Source organism: Leuciscus leuciscus, assembly GCF_965113295.1.
Source record: "Leuciscus leuciscus genome assembly, chromosome: 18".
Lineage (NCBI taxonomy): Eukaryota > Metazoa > Chordata > Actinopteri > Cypriniformes > Leuciscidae > Leuciscus > Leuciscus leuciscus.
Genome location: NC_138742.1, coordinates 33573791 through 33574448, shown reverse-complemented (window position 1 = coordinate 33574448; position 658 = coordinate 33573791).

The following is a 658-nucleotide window of genomic DNA, read 5'->3' as shown; positions in this document are numbered from 1 at the left end:
GTAACACTAATGTAATGGGGTCACAGGTGTGTGTTTGTGGAGTAACACTAATGTAATGCGCTCACAGGTGTGTGTGTGTGTGTGTGTGTGTGTGTGTGTGTGTGTGTGTGTGTGTGTGTGTGTGTGTGTGGAGTAACACTAATGTAATGCGCTCACAGGTGTGTGTTTGTGGAGTAACACTAATGTAATGCGGTCACAGGTGTGTGTTTGTGGAGTAACACTAATGTAATGCGGTCACAGGTGTGTGTTTGTTGAGTAACACTAATGTAATGCGGTCACAGGTGTGTGTTTGTGGAGTAACACTAATGTAATGCGCTCACAGGTGTGTGTTTGTGGAGTAACACTAATGTAATGCGGTCACATGTGTGTGTTTGTGGAGTAACACTAATGTAATGCGCTCACAGGTGTGTGTTTGTGGAGTAACACTAATGTAATGCGCTCACAGGTGTGTGTTTGTGGAGTAACACTAATGTAATGCGCTCACAGGTGTGTGTGTGTGTGTGTGTGTGTGTGTGTGTGTGTGTGTGTGTGTGTGTGTGTGTGTGTGTGTGTGTGTGTGTGTGTGTGTGTGTGTGTGTGGAGTAACACTACTGTAATGCGCTCACAGGTGTGTGTTTGTTGAGTAACACTAATGTAATGCGGTCACAGGTGTGTGTTT